This window comes from Rhinoderma darwinii (genome assembly GCF_050947455.1).
Source record: "Rhinoderma darwinii isolate aRhiDar2 chromosome 2 unlocalized genomic scaffold, aRhiDar2.hap1 SUPER_2_unloc_6, whole genome shotgun sequence".
Lineage (NCBI taxonomy): Eukaryota > Metazoa > Chordata > Amphibia > Anura > Rhinodermatidae > Rhinoderma > Rhinoderma darwinii.
In genome coordinates, this window is record NW_027461729.1 from 124,909 (window position 1) to 139,559 (window position 14,651).

The following is a 14,651-nucleotide window of genomic DNA, read 5'->3' on the forward strand; positions in this document are numbered from 1 at the left end:
TCGGGTTATCGCTTCTCGGCCTTTTGGCTAAGATCAAGTGTAGTATCTGTTCTTATCAGTTTAATATCTGATACGTCCCCTATCTGGGGACCATATATTAAATGGATTTTTAGAACAGGGAGATGGAAATAGAGCTTGCTCTGTCCACTCCACGCATTGACCTGGTATTGCAGTATTTCCAGGACCGGTGCACCCTTTCCTTATGTGTTTACTAAAATCAGATTCCAAAAGTGCTTTTTGTGTTTGCCATTGTTTTTGTCTTTCGGATGGGATCTCCCCTTTTAATCCCATTATTTCAACACCTGTTGGACAATGCATTTGTACAGTCATGTGTGATAATGAGCTAATTTATTAAATGCAATTAATTAATACATTGCCACCTCTTGTTTTGTGTCGTCTGTGTTTCTGTGTTTCCGGCATTTCACATTGGAACAGCTCATTCACCTTCCTTGTCTTCTCTCCGCCCTCCCTCCTAGGTAGGTTAAAGAGCTGCACCTGAGCCAGCCACTGATTGATGCAGCACCATAGTCAAATAGTGGAGTGGAGTAGGGGAACAGCAAACAGCCATTAAAGCAGCCAGCCCGCCCGCCCGCCCGTCACAATGGACCTACCTGTGTACACTAGATGGATGTGATGGAATGTACTGTGGTCCCTACATTTCAAGAAGAAGTAAGAATTGCAGTTGCAACAAACCCTTGCTTGCCTACAAAGAGAGCAGCAATTTGGATTTGTTACTATGTTACCTGGAAGAATAACAAACTGTGCAAGGATGGAGGTTGTAGGAGCAAGGAGAACAAGTTGTCTGTAAAGTTGGTGGATGCCTATTTTCCATTTTGCAGTCCCTTGTCTCCCTCTTGTGGCCTCCTGGAGGCAACTAGCTGTGCAAAAAAAAGACAGCCTGGGGGCCGGCTGTTGCAGTGTTGCCCTCTCAGGCAACACTGAGTGACTGACTGAGCCGTACCGTCTTATATAAAGTTCAGACGGAACTTTGCACGTGTCATAGTGGAGACCTCAGGAGCCAGAGCCAGCTTTCTGACATCATAATGGGGCCTCAGAGATAAAAGCCTGGGCCCAGGCAGTGTTGGTCAGTGCTGCTCAGCAGGCAGCACTGGACTGGATTAAAGCTGATACAAGGTGTGAAAGGAGAAGGGGTGGCAGTGGGCATGCACTTACTGCTGCTGCTGCTGCTGCTGCTGCTGCTGCCAGTGTTTGCACGGCAGGAGGGCATTTGGGCGTTGCCAGGAAGGCGTTTTTATGTCGATTCCTCCTCTTTCAGCACTGCATTGTGGTGCAAGCAAAAGAAGCAAATCCTGTCTTGCTTCCTCTCCGGCCTTTATTCACCTCCCGCTTAGTAGCTGTGAGTGTGTGTGAGCCTGCAGGGCCCCATGGAATTGCCTAGGAGTAGGCTGAATCGCTGCAAGGGGTGAACAGCAGTATTGGGCAGGCTCGGTCAACGCGCGGCCCGTTCGGGTTATCGCTTCTCGGCCTTTTGGCTAAGATCAAGTGTAGTATCTGTTCTTATCAGTTTAATATCTGATACGTCCCCTATCTGGGGACCATATATTAAATGGATTTTTAGAACAGGGAGATGGAAATAGAGCTTGCTCTGTCCACTCCACGCATTGACCTGGTATTGCAGTATTTCCAGGACCGGTGCACCCTTTCCTTATGTGTTTACTAAAATCAGATTCCAAAAGTGCTTTTTGTGTTTGCCATTGTTTTTGTCTTTCGGATGGGATCTCCCCTTTTAATCCCATTATTTCAACACCTGTTGGACAATGCATTTGTACAGTCATGTGTGATAATGAGCTAATTTATTAAATGCAATTAATTAATACATTGCCACCTCTTGTTTTGTGTCGTCTGTGTTTCTGTGTTTCCGGCATTTCACATTGGAACAGCTCATTCACCTTCCTTGTCTTCTCTCCGCCCTCCCTCCTAGGTAGGTTAAAGAGCTGCACCTGAGCCAGCCACTGATTGATGCAGCACCATAGTCAAATAGTGGAGTGGAGTAGGGGAACAGCAAACAGCCATTAAAGCAGCCAGCCCGCCCGCCCGCCCGTCACAATGGACCTACCTGTGTACACTAGATGGATGTGATGGAATGTACTGTGGTCCCTACATTTCAAGAAGAAGTAAGAATTGCAGTTGCAACAAACCCTTGCTTGCCTACAAAGAGAGCAGCAATTTGGATTTGTTACTATGTTACCTGGAAGAATAACAAACTGTGCAAGGATGGAGGTTGTAGGAGCAAGGAGAACAAGTTGTCTGTAAAGTTGGTGGATGCCTATTTTCCATTTTGCAGTCCCTTGTCTCCCTCTTGTGGCCTCCTGGAGGCAACTAGCTGTGCAAAAAAAAGACAGCCTGGGGGCCGGCTGTTGCAGTGTTGCCCTCTCAGGCAACACTGAGTGACTGACTGAGCCGCACCGTCTTATATAAAGTTCAGACGGAACTTTGCACGTGTCATAGTGGAGACCTCAGGAGCCAGAGCCAGCTTTCTGACATCATAATGGGGCCTCAGAGATAAAAGCCTGGGCCCAGGCAGTGTTGGTCAGTGCTGCTCAGCAGGCAGCACTGGACTGGATTAAAGCTGATACAAGGTGTGAAAGGAGAAGGGGTGGCAGTGGGCATGCACTTACTGCTGCTGCTGCTGCTGCTGCCAGTGTTTGCACGGCAGGAGGGCATTTGGGCCTTGCCAGGAAGGCGTTTTTATGTCGATTCCTCCTCTTTCAGCACTGCATTGTGGTGCAAGCAAAAGAAGCAAATCCTGTCTTGCTTCCTCTCCGGCCTTTATTCACCTCCCGCTTAGTAGCTGTGAGTGTGTGTGAGCCTGCAGGGCCCCATGGAATTGCCTAGGAGTAGGCTGAATCGCTGCAAGGGGTGAACAGCAGTATTGGGCAGGCTCGGTCAACGCGCGGCCCGTTCGGGTTATCGCTTCTCGGCCTTTTGGCTAAGATCAAGTGTAGTATCTGTTCTTATCAGTTTAATATCTGATACGTCCCCTATCTGGGGACCATATATTAAATGGATTTTTAGAACAGGGAGATGGAAATAGAGCTTGCTCTGTCCACTCCACGCATTGACCTGGTATTGCAGTATTTCCAGGACCGGTGCACCCTTTCCTTATGTGTTTACTAAAATCAGATTCCAAAAGTGCTTTTTGTGTTTGCCATTGTTTTTGTCTTTCGGATGGGATCTCCCCTTTTAATCCCATTATTTCAACACCTGTTGGACAATGCATTTGTACAGTCATGTGTGATAATGAGCTAATTTATTAAATGCAATTAATTAATACATTGCCACCTCTTGTTTTGTTTCGTCTGTGTTTCTGTGTTTCCGGCATTTCACATTGGAACAGCTCATTCACCTTCCTTGTCTTCTCTCCGCCCTCCCTCCTAGGTAAGTTAAAGAGCTGCACCTGAGCCAGCCACTGATTGATGCAGCACCATAGTCAAATAGTGGAGTGGAGTAGGGGAACAGCAAACAGCCATTAAAGCAGCCAGCCCGCCCGCCCGCCCGTCACAATGGACCTACCTGTGTACACTAGATGGATGTGATGGAATGTACTGTGGTCCCTACATTTCAAGAAGAAGTAAGAATTGCAGTTGCAACAAACCCTTGCTTGCCTACAAAGAGAGCAGCAATTTGGATTTGTTACTATGTTACCTGGAAGAATAACAAACTGTGCAAGGATGGAGGTTGTAGGAGCAAGGAGAACAAGTTGTCTGTAAAGTTGGTGGATGCCTATTTTCCATTTTGCAGTCCCTTGTCTCCCTCTTGTGGCCTCCTGGAGGCAACTAGCTGTGCAAAAAAAAGACAGCCTGGGGGCCGGCTGTTGCAGTGTTGCCCTCTCAGGCAACACTGAGTGACTGACTGAGCCGCACCGTCTTATATAAAGTTCAGACGGAACTTTGCACGTGTCATAGTGGAGACCTCAGGAGCCAGAGCCAGCTTTCTGACATCATAATGGGGCCTCAGAGATAAAAGCCTGGGCCCAGGCAGTGTTGGTCAGTGCTGCTCAGCAGGCAGCACTGGACTGGATTAAAGCTGATACAAGGTGTGAAAGGAGAAGGGGTGGCAGTGGGCATGCACTTACTGCTGCTGCTGCTGCTGCTGCCAGTGTGTGCACGGCAGGAGGGCATTTGGGCGTTGCCAGGAAGGCGTTTTTATGTCGATTCCTCCTCTTTCAGCACTGCATTGTGGTGCAAGCAAAAGAAGCAAAACGCACGGCACGTTCGGGTTATCGCTTCTCGGCCTTTTGGCTAAGATCAAGTGTAGTATCTGTTCTTATCAGTTTAATATCTGATACGTCCCCTATCTGGGGACCATATATTAAATGGATTTTTAGAACAGGGAGATGGAAATAGAGCTTGCTCTGTCCACTCCACGCATTGACCTGGTATTGCAGTATTTCCAGGACCGGTGCACCCTTTCCTTATGTGTTTACTAAAATCAGATTCCAAAAGTGCTTTTTGTGTTTGCCATTGTTTTTGTCTTTCGGATGGGATCTCCCCTTTTAATCCCATTATTTCAACACCTGTTGGACAATGCATTTGTACAGTCATGTGTGATAATGAGCTAATTTATTAAATGCAATTAATTAATACATTGCCACCTCTTGTTTTGTGTCGTCTGTGTTTCTGTGTTTCCGGCATTTCACATTGGAGCAGCTCATTCACCTTCCTTGTCTTCTCTCCGCCCTCCCTCCTAGGTAGGTTAAAGAGCTGCACCTGAGCCAGCCACTGATTGATGCAGCACCATAGTCAAATAGTGGAGTGGAGTAGGGGAACAGCAAACAGCCATTAAAGCAGCCAGCCCGCCCGCCCGCCCGTCACAATGGACCTACCTGTGTACACTAGATGGATGTGATGGAATGTACTGTGGTCCCTACATTTCAAGAAGAAGTAAGAATTGCAGTTGCAACAAACCCTTGCTTGCCTACAAAGAGAGCAGCAATTTGGATTTGTTACTATGTTACCTGGAAGAATAACAAACTGTGCAAGGATGGAGGTTGTAGGAGCAAGGAGAACAAGTTGTCTGTAAAGTTGGTGGATGCCTATTTTCCATTTTGCAGTCCCTTGTCTCCCTCTTGTGGCCTCCTGGAGGCAACTAGCTGTGCAAAAAAAAGACAGCCTGGGGGCCGGCTGTTGCAGTGTTGCCCTCTCAGGCAACACTGAGTGACTGACTGAGCCGCACCGTCTTATATAAAGTTCAGACGGAACTTTGCACGTGTCATAGTGGAGACCTCAGGAGCCAGAGCCAGCTTTCTGACATCATAATGGGGCCTCAGAGATAAAAGCCTGGGCCCAGGCAGTGTTGGTCAGTGCTGCTCAGCAGGCAGCACTGGACTGGATTAAAGCTGATACAAGGTGTGAAAGGAGAAGGGGTGGCAGTGGGCATGCACTTACTGCTGCTGCTGCTGCTGCTGCTGCTGCTGCTGCTGCTGCCAGTGTTTGCACGGCAGGAGGGCATTTGGGCGTTGCCAGGAAGGCGTTTTTATGTCGATTCCTCCTCTTTCAGCACTGCATTGTGGTGCAAGCAAAAGAAGCAAATCCTGTCTTGCTTCCTCTCCGGCCTTTATTCACCTCCCGCTTAGTAGCTGTGAGTGTGTGTGAGCCTGCAGGGCCCCATGGAATTGCCTAGGAGTAGGCTGAATCGCTGCAAGGGGTGAACAGCAGTATTGGGCAGGCTCGGTCAACGCGCGGCCCGTTCGGGTTATCGCTTCTCGGCCTTTTGGCTAAGATCAAGTGTAGTATCTGTTCTTATCAGTTTAATATCTGATACGTCCCCTATCTGGGGACCATATATTAAATGGATTTTTAGAACAGGGAGATGGAAATAGAGCTTGCTCTGTCCACTCCACGCATTGACCTGGTATTGCAGTATTTCCAGGACCGGTGCACCCTTTCCTTATGTGTTTACTAAAATCAGATTCCAAAAGTGCTTTTTGTGTTTGCCATTGTTTTTGTCTTTCGGATGGGATCTCCCCTTTTAATCCCATTATTTCAACACCTGTTGGACAATGCATTTGTACAGTCATGTGTGATAATGAGCTAATTTATTAAATGCAATTAATTAATACATTGCCACCTCTTGTTTTGTGTCGTCTGTGTTTCTGTGTTTCCGGCATTTCACATTGGAGCAGCTCATTCACCTTCCTTGTCTTCTCTCCGCCCTCCCTCCTAGGTAGGTTAAAGAGCTGCACCTGAGCCAGCCACTGATTGATGCAGCACCATAGTCAAATAGTGGAGTGGAGTAGGGGAACAGCAAACAGCCATTAAAGCAGCCAGCCCGCCCGCCCGCCCGTCACAATGGACCTACCTGTGTACACTAGATGGATGTGATGGAATGTACTGTGGTCCCTACATTTCAAGAAGAAGTAAGAATTGCAGTTGCAACAAACCCTTGCTTGCCTACAAAGAGAGCAGCAATTTGGATTTGTTACTATGTTACCTGGAAGAATAACAAACTGTGCAAGGATGGAGGTTGTAGGAGCAAGGAGAACAAGTTGTCTGTAAAGTTGGTGGATGCCTATTTTCCATTTTGCAGTCCCTTGTCTCCCTCTTGTGGCCTCCTGGAGGCAACTAGCTGTGCAAAAAAAAGACAGCCTGGGGGCCGGCTGTTGCAGTGTTGCCCTCTCAGGCAACACTGAGTGACTGACTGAGCCGCACCGTCTTATATAAAGTTCAGACGGAACTTTGCACGTGTCATAGTGGAGACCTCAGGAGCCAGAGCCAGCTTTCTGACATCATAATGGGGCCTCAGAGATAAAAGCCTGGGCCCAGGCAGTGTTGGTCAGTGCTGCTCAGCAGGCAGCACTGGACTGGATTAAAGCTGATACAAGGTGTGAAAGGAGAAGGGGTGGCAGTGGGCATGCACTTACTGCTGCTGCTGCTGCTGCTGCTGCTGCTGCTGCTGCTGCCAGTGTTTGCACGGCAGGAGGGCATTTGGGCGTTGCCAGGAAGGCGTTTTTATGTCGATTCCTCCTCTTTCAGCACTGCATTGTGGTGCAAGCAAAAGAAGCAAATCCTGTCTTGCTTCCTCTCCGGCCTTTATTCACCTCCCGCTTAGTAGCTGTGAGTGTGTGTGAGCCTGCAGGGCCCCATGGAATTGCCTAGGAGTAGGCTGAATCGCTGCAAGGGGTGAACAGCAGTATTGGGCAGGCTCGGTCAACGCGCGGCCCGTTCGGGTTATCGCTTCTCGGCCTTTTGGCTAAGATCAAGTGTAGTATCTGTTCTTATCAGTTTAATATCTGATACGTCCCCTATCTGGGGACCATATATTAAATGGATTTTTAGTACAGGGAGATGGAAATAGAGCTTGCTCTGTCCACTCCACGCATTGACCTGGTATTGCAGTATTTCCAGGACCGGTGCACCCTTTCCTTATGTGTTTACTAAAATCAGATTCCAAAAGTGCTTTTTGTGTTTGCCATTGTTTTTGTCTTTCGGATGGGATCTCCCCTTTTAATCCCATTATTTCAACACCTGTTGGACAATGCATTTGTACAGTCATGTGTGATAATGAGCTAATTTATTAAATGCAATTAATTAATACATTGCCACCTCTTGTTTTGTGTCGTCTGTGTTTCTGTGTTTCCGGCATTTCACATTGGAACAGCTCATTCACCTTCCTTGTCTTCTCTCCGCCCTCCCTCCTAGGTAGGTTAAAGAGCTGCACCTGAGCCAGCCACTGATTGATGCAGCACCATAGTCAAATAGTGGAGTGGAGTAGGGGAACAGCAAACAGCCATTAAAGCAGCCAGCCCGCCCGCCCGCCCGTCACAATGGACCTACCTGTGTACACTAGATGGATGTGATGGAATGTACTGTGGTCCCTACATTTCAAGAAGAAGTAAGAATTGCAGTTGCAACAAACCCTTGCTTGCCTACAAAGAGAGCAGCAATTTGGATTTGTTACTATGTTACCTGGAAGAATAACAAACTGTGCAAGGATGGAGGTTGTAGGAGCAAGGAGAACAAGTTGTCTGTAAAGTTGGTGGATGCCTATTTTCCATTTTGCAGTCCCTTGTCTCCCTCTTGTGGCCTCCTGGAGGCAACTAGCTGTGCAAAAAAAAGACAGCCTGGGGGCCGGCTGTTGCAGTGTTGCCCTCTCAGGCAACACTGAGTGACTGACTGAGCCGCACCGTCTTATATAAAGTTCAGACGGAACTTTGCACGTGTCATAGTGGAGACCTCAGGAGCCAGAGCCAGCTTTCTGACATCATAATGGGGCCTCAGAGATAAAAGCCTGGGCCCAGGCAGTGTTGGTCAGTGCTGCTCAGCAGGCAGCACTGGACTGGATTAAAGCTGATACAAGGTGTGAAAGGAGAAGGGGTGGCAGTGGGCATGCACTTACTGCTGCTGCTGCTGCTGCTGCCAGTGTTTGCACGGCAGGAGGGCATTTGGGCCTTGCCAGGAAGGCGTTTTTATGTCGATTCCTCCTCTTTCAGCACTGCATTGTGGTGCAAGCAAAAGAAGCAAATCCTGTCTTGCTTCCTCTCCGGCCTTTATTCACCTCCCGCTTAGTAGCTGTGAGTGTGTGTGAGCCTGCAGGGCCCCATGGAATTGCCTAGGAGTAGGCTGAATCGCTGCAAGGGGTGAACAGCAGTATTGGGCAGGCTCGGTCAACGCGCGGCCCGTTCGGGTTATCGCTTCTCGGCCTTTTGGCTAAGATCAAGTGTAGTATCTGTTCTTATCAGTTTAATATCTGATACGTCCCCTATCTGGGGACCATATATTAAATGGATTTTTAGAACAGGGAGATGGAAATAGAGCTTGCTCTGTCCACTCCACGCATTGACCTGGTATTGCAGTATTTCCAGGACCGGTGCACCCTTTCCTTATGTGTTTACTAAAATCAGATTCCAAAAGTGCTTTTTGTGTTTGCCATTGTTTTTGTCTTTCGGATGGGATCTCCCCTTTTAATCCCATTATTTCAACACCTGTTGGACAATGCATTTGTACAGTCATGTGTGATAATGAGCTAATTTATTAAATGCAATTAATTAATACATTGCCACCTCTTGTTTTGTTTCGTCTGTGTTTCTGTGTTTCCGGCATTTCACATTGGAACAGCTCATTCACCTTCCTTGTCTTCTCTCCGCCCTCCCTCCTAGGTAAGTTAAAGAGCTGCACCTGAGCCAGCCACTGATTGATGCAGCACCATAGTCAAATAGTGGAGTGGAGTAGGGGAACAGCAAACAGCCATTAAAGCAGCCAGCCCGCCCGCCCGCCCGTCACAATGGACCTACCTGTGTACACTAGATGGATGTGATGGAATGTACTGTGGTCCCTACATTTCAAGAAGAAGTAAGAATTGCAGTTGCAACAAACCCTTGCTTGCCTACAAAGAGAGCAGCAATTTGGATTTGTTACTATGTTACCTGGAAGAATAACAAACTGTGCAAGGATGGAGGTTGTAGGAGCAAGGAGAACAAGTTGTCTGTAAAGTTGGTGGATGCCTATTTTCCATTTTGCAGTCCCTTGTCTCCCTCTTGTGGCCTCCTGGAGGCAACTAGCTGTGCAAAAAAAAGACAGCCTGGGGGCCGGCTGTTGCAGTGTTGCCCTCTCAGGCAACACTGAGTGACTGACTGAGCCGCACCGTCTTATATAAAGTTCAGACGGAACTTTGCACGTGTCATAGTGGAGACCTCAGGAGCCAGAGCCAGCTTTCTGACATCATAATGGGGCCTCAGAGATAAAAGCCTGGGCCCAGGCAGTGTTGGTCAGTGCTGCTCAGCAGGCAGCACTGGACTGGATTAAAGCTGATACAAGGTGTGAAAGGAGAAGGGGTGGCAGTGGGCATGCACTTACTGCTGCTGCTGCTGCCAGTGTGTGCACGGCAGGAGGGCATTTGGGCGTTGCCAGGAAGGCGTTTTTATGTCGATTCCTCCTCTTTCAGCACTGCATTGTGGTGCAAGCAAAAGAAGCAAAACGCACGGCACGTTCGGGTTATCGCTTCTCGGCCTTTTGGCTAAGATCAAGTGTAGTATCTGTTCTTATCAGTTTAATATCTGATACGTCCCCTATCTGGGGACCATATATTAAATGGATTTTTAGAACAGGGAGATGGAAATAGAGCTTGCTCTGTCCACTCCACGCATTGACCTGGTATTGCAGTATTTCCAGGACCGGTGCACCCTTTCCTTATGTGTTTACTAAAATCAGATTCCAAAAGTGCTTTTTGTGTTTGCCATTGTTTTTGTCTTTCGGATGGGATCTCCCCTTTTAATCCCATTATTTCAACACCTGTTGGACAATGCATTTGTACAGTCATGTGTGATAATGAGCTAATTTATTAAATGCAATTAATTAATACATTGCCACCTCTTGTTTTGTGTCGTCTGTGTTTCTGTGTTTCCGGCATTTCACATTGGAGCAGCTCATTCACCTTCCTTGTCTTCTCTCCGCCCTCCCTCCTAGGTAGGTTAAAGAGCTGCACCTGAGCCAGCCACTGATTGATGCAGCACCATAGTCAAATAGTGGAGTGGAGTAGGGGAACAGCAAACAGCCATTAAAGCAGCCAGCCCGCCCGCCCGCCCGTCACAATGGACCTACCTGTGTACACTAGATGGATGTGATGGAATGTACTGTGGTCCCTACATTTCAAGAAGAAGTAAGAATTGCAGTTGCAACAAACCCTTGCTTGCCTACAAAGAGAGCAGCAATTTGGATTTGTTACTATGTTACCTGGAAGAATAACAAACTGTGCAAGGATGGAGGTTGTAGGAGCAAGGAGAACAAGTTGTCTGTAAAGTTGGTGGATGCCTATTTTCCATTTTGCAGTCCCTTGTCTCCCTCTTGTGGCCTCCTGGAGGCAACTAGCTGTGCAAAAAAAAGACAGCCTGGGGGCCGGCTGTTGCAGTGTTGCCCTCTCAGGCAACACTGAGTGACTGACTGAGCCGCACCGTCTTATATAAAGTTCAGACGGAACTTTGCACGTGTCATAGTGGAGACCTCAGGAGCCAGAGCCAGCTTTCTGACATCATAATGGGGCCTCAGAGATAAAAGCCTGGGCCCAGGCAGTGTTGGTCAGTGCTGCTCAGCAGGCAGCACTGGACTGGATTAAAGCTGATACAAGGTGTGAAAGGAGAAGGGGTGGCAGTGGGCATGCACTTACTGCTGCTGCTGCTGCTGCTGCTGCTGCTGCTGCCAGTGTTTGCACGGCAGGAGGGCATTTGGGCGTTGCCAGGAAGGCGTTTTTATGTCGATTCCTCCTCTTTCAGCACTGCATTGTGGTGCAAGCAAAAGAAGCAAATCCTGTCTTGCTTCCTCTCCGGCCTTTATTCACCTCCCGCTTAGTAGCTGTGAGTGTGTGTGAGCCTGCAGGGCCCCATGGAATTGCCTAGGAGTAGGCTGAATCGCTGCAAGGGGTGAACAGCAGTATTGGGCAGGCTCGGTCAACGCGCGGCCCGTTCGGGTTATCGCTTCTCGGCCTTTTGGCTAAGATCAAGTGTAGTATCTGTTCTTATCAGTTTAATATCTGATACGTCCCCTATCTGGGGACCATATATTAAATGGATTTTTAGTACAGGGAGATGGAAATAGAGCTTGCTCTGTCCACTCCACGCATTGACCTGGTATTGCAGTATTTCCAGGACCGGTGCACCCTTTCCTTATGTGTTTACTAAAATCAGATTCCAAAAGTGCTTTTTGTGTTTGCCATTGTTTTTGTCTTTCGGATGGGATCTCCCCTTTTAATCCCATTATTTCAACACCTGTTGGACAATGCATTTGTACAGTCATGTGTGATAATGAGCTAATTTATTAAATGCAATTAATTAATACATTGCCACCTCTTGTTTTGTGTCGTCTGTGTTTCTGTGTTTCCGGCATTTCACATTGGAACAGCTCATTCACCTTCCTTGTCTTCTCTCCGCCCTCCCTCCTAGGTAGGTTAAAGAGCTGCACCTGAGCCAGCCACTGATTGATGCAGCACCATAGTCAAATAGTGGAGTGGAGTAGGGGAACAGCAAACAGCCATTAAAGCAGCCAGCCCGCCCGCCCGCCCGTCACAATGGACCTACCTGTGTACACTAGATGGATGTGATGGAATGTACTGTGGTCCCTACATTTCAAGAAGAAGTAAGAATTGCAGTTGCAACAAACCCTTGCTTGCCTACAAAGAGAGCAGCAATTTGGATTTGTTACTATGTTACCTGGAAGAATAACAAACTGTGCAAGGATGGAGGTTGTAGGAGCAAGGAGAACAAGTTGTCTGTAAAGTTGGTGGATGCCTATTTTCCATTTTGCAGTCCCTTGTCTCCCTCTTGTGGCCTCCTGGAGGCAACTAGCTGTGCAAAAAAAAGACAGCCTGGGGGCCGGCTGTTGCAGTGTTGCCCTCTCAGGCAACACTGAGTGACTGACTGAGCCGCACCGTCTTATATAAAGTTCAGACGGAACTTTGCACGTGTCATAGTGGAGACCTCAGGAGCCAGAGCCAGCTTTCTGACATCATAATGGGGCCTCAGAGATAAAAGCCTGGGCCCAGGCAGTGTTGGTCAGTGCTGCTCAGCAGGCAGCACTGGACTGGATTAAAGCTGATACAAGGTGTGAAAGGAGAAGGGGTGGCAGTGGGCATGCACTTACTGCTGCTGCTGCTGCTGCTGCTGCTGCTGCTGCCAGTGTTTGCACGGCAGGAGGGCATTTGGGCGTTGCCAGGAAGGCGTTTTTATGTCGATTCCTCCTCTTTCAGCACTGCATTGTGGTGCAAGCAAAAGAAGCAAATCCTGTCTTGCTTCCTCTCCGGCCTTTATTCACCTCCCGCTTAGTAGCTGTGAGTGTGTGTGAGCCTGCAGGGCCCCATGGAATTGCCTAGGAGTAGGCTGAATCGCTGCAAGGGGTGAACAGCAGTATTGGGCAGGCTCGGTCAACGCGCGGCCCGTTCGGGTTATCGCTTCTCGGCCTTTTGGCTAAGATCAAGTGTAGTATCTGTTCTTATCAGTTTAATATCTGATACGTCCCCTATCTGGGGACCATATATTAAATGGATTTTTAGTACAGGGAGATGGAAATAGAGCTTGCTCTGTCCACTCCACGCATTGACCTGGTATTGCAGTATTTCCAGGACCGGTGCACCCTTTCCTTATGTGTTTACTAAAATCAGATTCCAAAAGTGCTTTTTGTGTTTGCCATTGTTTTTGTCTTTCGGATGGGATCTCCCCTTTTAATCCCATTATTTCAACACCTGTTGGACAATGCATTTGTACAGTCATGTGTGATAATGAGCTAATTTATTAAATGCAATTAATTAATACATTGCCACCTCTTGTTTTGTGTCGTCTGTGTTTCTGTGTTTCCGGCATTTCACATTGGAACAGCTCATTCACCTTCCTTGTCTTCTCTCCGCCCTCCCTCCTAGGTAGGTTAAAGAGCTGCACCTGAGCCAGCCACTGATTGATGCAGCACCATAGTCAAATAGTGGAGTGGAGTAGGGGAACAGCAAACAGCCATTAAAGCAGCCAGCCCGCCCGCCCGCCCGTAACAATGGACCTACCTGTGTACACTAGATGGATGTGATGGAATGTACTGTGGTCCCTACATTTCAAGAAGAAGTAAGAATTGCAGTTGCAACAAACCCTTGCTTGCCTACAAAGAGAGCAGCAATTTGGATTTGTTACTATGTTACCTGGAAGAATAACAAACTGTGCAAGGATGGAGGTTGTAGGAGCAAGGAGAACAAGTTGTCTGTAAAGTTGGTGGATGCCTATTTTCCATTTTGCAGTCCCTTGTCTCCCTCTTGTGGCCTCCTGGAGGCAACTAGCTGTGCAAAAAAAAGACAGCCTGGGGGCCGGCTGTTGCAGTGTTGCCCTCTCAGGCAACACTGAGTGACTGACTGAGCCGCACCGTCTTATATAAAGTTCAGACGGAACTTTGCACGTGTCATAGTGGAGACCTCAGGAGCCAGAGCCAGCTTTCTGACATCATAATGGGGCCTCAGAGATAAAAGCCTGGGCCCAGGCAGTGTTGGTCAGTGCTGCTCAGCAGGCAGCACTGGACTGGATTAAAGCTGATACAAGGTGTGAAAGGAGAAGGGGTGGCAGTGGGCATGCACTTACTGCTGCTGCTGCTGCTGCTGCTGCCAGTGTTTGCACGGCAGGAGGGCATTTGGGCGTTGCCAGGAAGGCGTTTTTATGTCGATTCCTCCTCTTTCAGCACTGCATTGTGGTGCAAGCAAAAGAAGCAAATCCTGTCTTGCTTCCTCTCCGGCCTTTATTCACCTCCCGCTTAGTAGCTGTGAGTGTGTGTGAGCCTGCAGGGCCCCATGGAATTGCCTAGGAGTAGGCTGAATCGCTGCAAGGGGTGAACAGCAGTATTGGGCAGGCTCGGTCAACGCGCGGCCCGTTCGGGTTATCGCTTCTCGGCCTTTTGGCTAAGATCAAGTGTAGTATCTGTTCTTATCAGTTTAATATCTGATACGTCCCCTATCTGGGGACCATATATTAAATGGATTTTTAGAACAGGGAGATGGAAATAGAGCTTGCTCTGTCCACTCCACGCATTGACCTGGTATTGCAGTATTTCCAGGACCGGTGCACCCTTTCCTTATGTGTTTACTAAAATCAGATTCCAAAAGTGCTTTTTGTGTTTGCCATTGTTTTTGTCTTTCGGATGGGATCTCCCCTTTTAATCCCATTATTTCAACACCTG

At 48.1% G+C, this 14,651-nt stretch overlaps 11 non-coding genes across 11 annotated transcripts; all 11 read left to right on the forward strand.

Annotated features, from left to right (window-relative positions):
* Positions 1-7: 7 nt before the first annotated feature.
* On the forward strand, positions 8-198 carry LOC142681848 (U2 spliceosomal RNA). Its single transcript, XR_012853689.1, has one exon. It is a non-coding gene; the product is annotated as a U2 spliceosomal RNA (small nuclear RNA).
* A 1,275-nt stretch (positions 199-1,473) lies between these two features.
* Positions 1,474-1,664, forward strand: LOC142681850 (U2 spliceosomal RNA). Its single transcript, XR_012853690.1, has one exon. It is a non-coding gene; the product is annotated as a U2 spliceosomal RNA (small nuclear RNA).
* Positions 1,665-2,930: 1,266 nt separating this feature from the next.
* LOC142681496 (U2 spliceosomal RNA) lies at positions 2,931-3,121 on the forward strand. Its single transcript, XR_012853395.1, has one exon. It is a non-coding gene; the product is annotated as a U2 spliceosomal RNA (small nuclear RNA).
* A 1,121-nt stretch (positions 3,122-4,242) lies between these two features.
* Positions 4,243-4,433, forward strand: LOC142681497 (U2 spliceosomal RNA). The gene has a single exon (XR_012853396.1). It is a non-coding gene; the product is annotated as a U2 spliceosomal RNA (small nuclear RNA).
* Positions 4,434-5,717: 1,284 nt separating this feature from the next.
* On the forward strand, positions 5,718-5,908 carry LOC142681498 (U2 spliceosomal RNA). Its single transcript, XR_012853397.1, has one exon. It is a non-coding gene; the product is annotated as a U2 spliceosomal RNA (small nuclear RNA).
* Positions 5,909-7,192: 1,284 nt separating this feature from the next.
* On the forward strand, positions 7,193-7,383 carry LOC142681631 (U2 spliceosomal RNA). Its single transcript, XR_012853517.1, has one exon. It is a non-coding gene; the product is annotated as a U2 spliceosomal RNA (small nuclear RNA).
* Positions 7,384-8,649: 1,266 nt separating this feature from the next.
* Positions 8,650-8,840, forward strand: LOC142681499 (U2 spliceosomal RNA). The gene has a single exon (XR_012853398.1). It is a non-coding gene; the product is annotated as a U2 spliceosomal RNA (small nuclear RNA).
* A 1,115-nt stretch (positions 8,841-9,955) lies between these two features.
* LOC142681500 (U2 spliceosomal RNA) lies at positions 9,956-10,146 on the forward strand. The gene has a single exon (XR_012853399.1). It is a non-coding gene; the product is annotated as a U2 spliceosomal RNA (small nuclear RNA).
* Positions 10,147-11,424: 1,278 nt separating this feature from the next.
* Positions 11,425-11,615, forward strand: LOC142681632 (U2 spliceosomal RNA). The gene has a single exon (XR_012853518.1). It is a non-coding gene; the product is annotated as a U2 spliceosomal RNA (small nuclear RNA).
* A 1,278-nt stretch (positions 11,616-12,893) lies between these two features.
* On the forward strand, positions 12,894-13,084 carry LOC142681633 (U2 spliceosomal RNA). The gene has a single exon (XR_012853519.1). It is a non-coding gene; the product is annotated as a U2 spliceosomal RNA (small nuclear RNA).
* A 1,269-nt stretch (positions 13,085-14,353) lies between these two features.
* LOC142681502 (U2 spliceosomal RNA) lies at positions 14,354-14,544 on the forward strand. Its single transcript, XR_012853401.1, has one exon. It is a non-coding gene; the product is annotated as a U2 spliceosomal RNA (small nuclear RNA).
* Positions 14,545-14,651: the final 107 nt, after the last annotated feature.